We start from the raw sequence: 7530 nt of genomic DNA, 5'->3' as shown, positions 1-7530 counted from the left end.
AGCTTAGCGATTGTCGAGATCTGTTTGTTTGCAGTCGGATCACTTCTTTCTTACAATACTTTAAACATATATTTTTAAAAATGTTGAGGCTTGCTTTAATAGTCACTACAAATTTTATTGAAATCGCACAAGCATCCCAGGAAAGCAGCTCTGTGTTTTACATGCATTTAAATGGAGCTATCGTCGTTGGCCCGAGCTAAAGCTTCCTCTGAAGTCTTTATCAGTTTACCAAAGCTTGGCGCAATGACAAGAATCGGCGACGTCCGCTTCCTGTACAATGCCGGCGTTGACGGCTCATGGCGATTGCGTTCGCCGTCAATACGGGACACTCCTGGTCGTGTACAAGACGCCGGCGGCGCTTGGAATCGCCAGGTAGAAAAATGTTTTAACAGACGAAGATAGCCTCATGTAAAACGGCGAAAGAGCCATTCCTTCGGTGTCAAAGCTCTGGAGCCATCACACCGGCGGTTCGAAAGATACATAAAAGGAGAAGCTCTTTCGAATGAATGGTTATGTGAAGTTATGTGAAGTTATGTGAAGACACGCCTCAGTCCAGCAGCATCGCCAACACACTCGGCTCGCCCTGCTGGCACAGCTGGTCGTTGGGGTCTTTCGAGACGGCGCCTCACGCCGCCGTAGTAGAAGTTGCTGGAATTCCCCCGTCACATGCACCCTTGAGCATTCGAACTCGAACGCTTCCGCCCATCATTATAGACACCAAAGAGCCATCGGTAATGGTTCGAAAGCCTTCAGCAGTGTAGGTGACACCGACGTGGAGGACTGCTTTACATCGTACGGACGGGTGAGCGCACATAAGTTTGACGCCGCCGCAATTCATATTTTGCCATCATCATTTATCTTACTGACGCTGCGCAACTCTTGTGACATAACTGCCAAAGCGACATCACGACATTCACTTAGCTGTTTCGTCGACCTGCTGCCCGCAAACTACTCACTCAGCAGCACAGTGGCGAAACATTCACGAGATACATTAAAGAAATCGCCGACCTTTGCAACTGTGTTAACGCCACCATGCCCGAAGCTCATGAAATTCAGCCCATTCGCAAAGTCTTCAATAACGGCTCATTCCATTGTCCACCAAGGTTGTCCACCAAGAAAAATTACCTCGATGAATTACCAAGAAATACCTCGAGGAAGGAGGGAGGAGAAGAAATAAACGGGATAAAAAGCGGATCTGGACTCATCTGAGGGAGGCTCGGATATGCAAAGATTTTAGCAAGTAGTGCACGTGCTTTGAGAGAGACATTTCTTTAAAACTTGATCGTCTACATTTCCATGTAAACCTTCTCTTGAACGTCACTCGGGACGTCTTTCTCGCGGCGCCTGGCATGGCACCATCCACAGAGCTGTGGCCGCGCCAACTCGCCGACTTTACTACAGGCCGCGTCTCTTACATGTGAAGTTGGGGCAGCCTGTGTACATGCCCTTTCTGGGTCTGTTGCGCGGCTTGTCGGCGAATGTTTCGGCCTCGTAGAACACCTTGAATCTTGGTTCTTTGTTACCGTGCCAGATCAACCTTGCCATATTGAGTCAAATGAACTACACGCCCTTTCCATGCTGAGTAGTCGTCAAACCATTTGTTTTCGAGTTCCGTCGCCACTACACTAACCTCTGCCGAGAACTCCGAGCATCGTCAGCTTCTATGCCGCCTTAGAAGTTCATGTGAAGTTGCACTGGCAGGCTCCGATGGCTCAAGTCGATCGCCAGAAAATGTAACTGATGCCCTGTATGAATTCAACGTGGTGCCCTTCGGGCTTGGCAACGCGCCTACCATAGCCTTAACTACACCTGGAGAATAGGCTGCGGGCCTCAAGTGGTCTATGTGTTTGAGTTAATTATACAGTGTCGTGGTTTCGTCTCCCGATTTTCCTACCCCCCTGCTTCGCCTTAGACAAATTTTGACGTGTCTGACAAATACTAACCTGCAAATCAACCTCAAAAATTACAGCTTCGCTGCCTGCGAGCTTACCATCTTTGTTTACGCCGTAATCCAAGCACGGTGTTCTACCCTACCCTGCAAAACTTCGTGCAGTCAACGAGTTCCCGAGGCATTCACATCTCAAACAACACTACATTGTTGAGGGCCTATACTCGTACTCCCTCGCGTTACGTACGGAATTTCGCATCGATCATGTCGTCCTTGATCGAACTCCCAAGCAATGGAGCGTACCCTCCTCCTCGTCTCTTCCATGCGACATCGCGTTTGTTAAATCGCGTCCTCTTCTCAAGTCTCCTTCCACCCGACACCAACTTAAGCACATACAGACACCAGCGGTGTCTGCCTTGGTGCCGTTCTCGCGCAACAAGAGCTCGGCCCCTGAACATGACTACTTCGCGGCACTTCGGCCTCTTAGCATGTTGCGCCCATACATATATACTGCCGCGCCTTCTACGTATTAACATTCACCACGCACACTGCTGACTCGCCCAACTGAAAAATCCATCTGGCCGCCTAGCACGCTGGGCACTCCGAATCTTGTTGTAACATGTTCGCATCGTTTACGACTGCGGACGCAAGCACACTGACGCCAGCGACCTGTCCCGTTCACCTCAACGTCCTGACTCGACCTGCGCAGCCACTTGAGCACACTCTTTTTCATCTCTTGACCTTGATCCATCTCTTGACCTTGATCCACTGGCCATGACCTTGCTCGCCGCCAACTTAGTCAAGTTCATGGAACAAGGTCATGGCCAGTGGATCGCTTCTCTTTTCGCCTACCTTTCTGAATCGCATACCATGCCTGCATTGTGGCACCTCCGATGCCCAGCTTTTTCGCCATCCGTGATCGGCTGCTCCACCAACGCTAGTACGCACCTGAAGACCGCAGACGGCTATTGTTCGTCCCCCGCAGCTGAAGATCACAAATCTGCCTCCTTTGACGACGATCCGCAACGTGGCCATGCCGGACTACTTACGACATACATACGTATTCGTCGTCACCAGTACTGGTGGAGAATTTGTACTTTTGTATCAAAGTGCATTCTGTGCTGCTTTGGCTCAACATCACAAATTACTTTTACGCGCGTCTGGTGCCTTGCAATCGCTTTCTTGCCCTGCCAAACCCTTCGATCGCGTCGGCATTGACCTCTACGGCCCGCTAAAAATGACACCGAATGGCAATCGGCGGCTCATATTTGCTGTGGACCATTTGACGCCCAACGCCGAGACTGCTGCTTTACCAAACGCTACAACGTGTGATGTGGCCTCTTTCGTCCTACATTGCTTCCTCCGTCGAAATGGTACACTTTTTCTGGAGCTATATTATGTGTGTATATATATATAGTGTTTCACCTACACCTAGAAGTTACCTGCGAGTGCGACGGATGGCCGGGCTGCGATTAATAGGACAAACAAAAACAATTAAGTTAATAGCGATCCCAGCGAAAAAAAAACCCCTGTAGCCAGAACACGACGGCGCGCAATGACATCCGTCAATGGAATCGGATCCACGGGTCAAAACGTAGGTTGTTCACACTTCACAATGCTCGTACGTTTGAACACAGTGGCTGGCGCTCGCATGTGGTCGACAATTTGCGCCAGTATTCGCTTCACGACACCAATCCTAATAGATAACGCTCTTTTGATGTGGAATCAGTGATAACATTCGGGATTTCAAGTACATGAAGCGATAAGTGAATCGATAATATTCTACCATTGCGCAGATGCTCAAGAACCCGGCCGTAGCACAGTGGCGCCGACTGTTGGATAGCTAGACTGTGTTCGAAGTCGAGAGTAGACGGAAGCCCGTCTGGTTGGGATGATGCTTACTTAAAAGGAAAAGGTCTGGACACCGACCACAACGGTTTAAAATAGTTGTGAACAAAGCTCCCGCGGGGGAGCCGAAACGTGGATAGCTATTTTAAACTATTTTGTTCGGTGTCCAGAACTCCTCCTTCTTAAGTATGGAGATTGTGAACAAGGCTCCCGTGGGGGAGCCGGAACGTAAATAACTAATTTGAACCAGTTTGGTAGGTGTGCAGGCCTATTCCTTTTAACTAGACAGTGTGCCAATTACTGTTAAATATAAAGAAGATTTTCTAATGTCAGTGCAGCGTGCAGTCTTCGTGACGATTCCACCACTCGCCTTCTAGACGGGCGATCTTTTGGTAAACGCCGTACGAATGCCGTCGATGGTTATCGTTGCACTAAGCTTTGTGATTTTTAATCAGGAGAACTTAACTGTCTCTCCCAGATGCAACACATTGTATTGAAATCACGCAAGGGTTATCTCAGAAAAGCATTGCAGCGTTTTGCATGCATTTGAATAGGATGGTATCGGAGTTAGGCCCCACCTAAAGCTTCCTCTTAAGTCTTGCTTAATTTAACAAGTCTTAGCCCAACGACAATCATCGACGGCGTCCGGTACATCTATGAAGCCTGCGCTGACGGCTACTATCGTTGGCGCCCGCCGGGGACACAGAACACTCGTGATCTTGTACAAGACCACGAGCGCAAGGTAAAGAAAATACACTTTAGCATACAACGACAGCCTCCTATACAAGGTCAAAAAGCGACTCCTACAATGCCACCTCTTCTTCGGTGTCAAAGCTCAAGGCCTATCAAACCGGCGGAGGCGAAGACACACATGAAAGAAGCTCTCGGGAATGAACATCTTATGTGTTAAGTGAACAAGAAGGCGCGCCTCCATATGGCTGCATCGCAAGCGCTTGGTTCGCTCTGCTTGTGCAGCTCGCGGGTTTCTTTCAGACGGCACCAGAAGCTGCATCGCCGTTTCTTGAACTCGTGCCGTCTCTGAAAGATACGCCAATAAATCTTATTTGAAGGTTGCTGGAATTCCCCCGACGCTTGCACCCTGTAGCTTCGAACCCGAATGCCTGCGCCCATCATGACCGACAAAAAGACCCGCCAGCATCTCCAACCTAGTCCTTCATTTGCACCAGGGTTCTTCGGCAGCGTGATTCGAAGGTTTTCAGCAATACAGAGGACATCGACATGAAATACTAATTCAGGTCGTATGAACGGTTGAGCAAGCATAAGTGCGACGTGGCCACGATGTTCAGCAACGTCACCTTTTATTTTACTGGCGTTGCCAACTCTGGTACCATAACCACGAGAGCAACATCACGACTTGGTCCACTTCCAAGATGTCATACAAGTGTTCGGTCGACCTGCTCTGCACAAACTACGCGTGAGCCGATACACAGCAGAATGGTGAAAATAAGTCGTCGACCATTCTACATGCGAAAAAGCCGCCATGCCCCAAGCTGATAAAATTTAGCGCATTCTCAAAAGCATCAATGACGGCGCATTACAGATGTTCCTGGCCAGGAATATGCGCACTGTTTCTGAAGTTGTTACCTTATGTCAGTGCTAATATCAACTGAAGCCGCGCACGCTGAATCGGTAGCATGAGTCGACCGTCAACTCGCTTATCCCCAGTCCCGTTATCCAGTCCACCACACCACTTCAGCAGAATAAAGACTTCATACGCGGGGAAGTTGCCCGTCATCTTCCCTAGGGCCCCTTCACTCAGGAGCCGTCTTGTCTACATACAAGGCTCTGCACTTTCACTGCCGTAGTGAAGGTTCCCTTCGCTCACCACCTGTTGTGCCTGTATATCACTCGGAATAAAGCATGTTTCAGTGCAGATCTGGAGTGCTATGTATGCTTCATCGTTTACCAAAGGCGACTAAATTAGCGTCAACCGAGACCGACCGACAAGCAGTTATGTTCGGTATCGTCTGCTTATTGACCGCCTGGCAACGACAGTGTCGCATAAACAATGACAGCTCACTTCAAAACAACGCCACCTTCCGATTACCGCAAAGGCCATTCTTTCAATCCTGGAAGGTTAAACGTCATGAAGAGGCGACCAATTAATGAAAAGGGCTATTCTACAAGACTCCTGTGGAAAGTGCGTCACTACCTGGTTCACAGCTAGCCACGTGGTTGCCTCGTATGCGGTGGCGTTTATGCAACGTTGAAGGCTGACTACGGAAAATGGTGGGACGTTGATGGCGGGTATTGGCAACGGTTCGGAGTTTGTTACTGGCCACCAAGAACAGTGAATTCCCTCGACGAGTGAAAGGTCGAAATACAGGGGATAAATGTGGATCTTGACTGCTGTGAGGGAGGCTGAGATATGTAAGGATTTTATTATGTAGTGAGCGCCGAGAGATGGAGCCGTCTTGTAAAACTAGATCATTTCTATATAAACCTTTCCCGTTCGCTTGAACGTCGCTCGGGACCTTTCTCGTGGCACCTGGCATCGCACCATCCACGGCACCTTAGTCGCACAGACCCACGACTTGAAAACAAGCCGCACCTCCTACCTATGCACCGGCAATACAGCCTGTACCCGCGCCTCTTGCGTATGTGCAGGCAGTGAAGCCTCCTTTCTGCGTCTGTCACGATGCTTCTCGGCGAATGTCTGCACCGCGTAGAACACCTGTACTCTCCGTTCGTTGCTACCGTGAAAGAGGAAACTTGCCATATTGATTCTAACAAACAATTTCAACGCTCAAGAGTTTTCAGTTCCAATGCAACTGCGCTAACCTCGCCCGTATACTGCGAGCTTGTTCAGCTTCTACGCTACCTTAGAAGTTCTTGCGATGTTTGTCAGCCTGAAGGGGGCCGAACATCAGAAGTGCAGCCCAGCATTGACACCGTCATACTCCAACCGTTGCGTAAAAGACCGTACCGCGTCTGCCGAAGGGCTTAGCGTCATTAATCACGAAGTCGACGATACACTACGCTGTGGCGTCATTTTACAATCCCGCAGTTCTGTGCATCTCCTGTCGTTCGCTTTCGCAGGTCTGTTCACTTTTGCGTTGAATGCCGCCACCGATTAAATAAGGTAACGCGCAAAGACGTCTATCCTTTGCCGCGCATCGGCGACGCCCTGCACCGCCTTTAAGAAGTTCTTTTCATGCCTAATTTTGCGTTCACGCTACTCGAAGGTTCCGATGGGCGACGCCGATAGCCAGAAAATTGCATTTATTACACCTGACAGCCTATATGAATGAGAATATGAATGAATGAATGGGACGCGCCTGTACGTTGGAAGTACTTGTGGACGTTGCGTTGCGTGGCCTCTAGTGGTCAATATTTCTAGGTTACCTCGACGCTGTCGGGCGGCCCTCCGCCCGCCATTGCGAAACTTAGTGCAATCGCTAAGTTCCCAAGACCTACTAAGATCAAAGAACTCCAGTTTTTCGACGCGATACTCATATTCCGATGCTTTGTATGAAATTTCCTATTGATGATGTCGCCCTTGACCAAGGCTGCTACGCGATGGCGCAGACCTCTCCTCCTGGTCTCGTACATACAATGTTGCGTTTGCTACGTTGCGCCATCCAGTTACCTCTCCACCTATTCTCCATTTCGACGCGACAGCGCCAAATGAAGCACATACAGGCTTCACTGGGGCCTGTCTTGGCGCCGCCCTTAAACAACAAAAACCCGGCTGCTGCGAGTACGTCGTCGCCTTGTCTAGTAGTAGGCTGACAAAAGCAGAAGCCAATTACACCGTGTCTATAAAGGAGTGG

The sequence above is a fragment of the Dermacentor andersoni genome, chromosome 9 (genome assembly GCF_023375885.2).
Source record: "Dermacentor andersoni chromosome 9, qqDerAnde1_hic_scaffold, whole genome shotgun sequence".
Lineage (NCBI taxonomy): Eukaryota > Metazoa > Arthropoda > Arachnida > Ixodida > Ixodidae > Dermacentor > Dermacentor andersoni.
Note: the sequence above shows the minus strand (reverse complement) of the source record.